We start from the raw sequence: 501 nt of genomic DNA, 5'->3' as shown, positions 1-501 counted from the left end.
AATTCACCTGTTTTTCTCAATCTGCTCCGAGTCCCTAACTCCAGACTCTACGCCGCTAATCCCACCTGTCCGTATCTAATTGCCACCCCGGCCCACCGTGACCTTGGGGCCCGATCCTTCGGTTTTCCCCGACACTGCATAATGCCTAAAATGCAAGGCTTCTGTAGATTTCATGTATTCTATTACACCTGTGAAGTTCCTTCATCTTCAGTAGACTTGCCCAGGTGTAAACAGTTTAATTATGTTACAATTGCACAAGATAAAATAGAATCCAAGACCCAGTGTTAACAGTGTTGATTCTGCATGATTAATAAGTAAATGCAAAAATGGTAACTAAAACACGCAGCTGGATTCTGGTTGGGTAACATGCTGCCATTTTGGCAGTATTAACCATTCAGAATAAAAGTACATTTAAAAAACTAATAGTATAGTGAGTGCTCCTCCCAAGGGTGGTCACGATGCCCCCTAATGGCCACTTAGCTTTTGCTAACCTGGCTTCCT

The sequence above is a fragment of the Crocodylus porosus genome, unplaced genomic scaffold, assembly GCF_001723895.1.
Source record: "Crocodylus porosus isolate Cpor-Errol unplaced genomic scaffold, CroPor_comp1, whole genome shotgun sequence".
Lineage (NCBI taxonomy): Eukaryota > Metazoa > Chordata > Crocodylia > Crocodylidae > Crocodylus > Crocodylus porosus.
The sequence above is the reverse complement of the archived record's forward strand: the minus strand, read 5'-3'. Positions refer to the sequence as shown.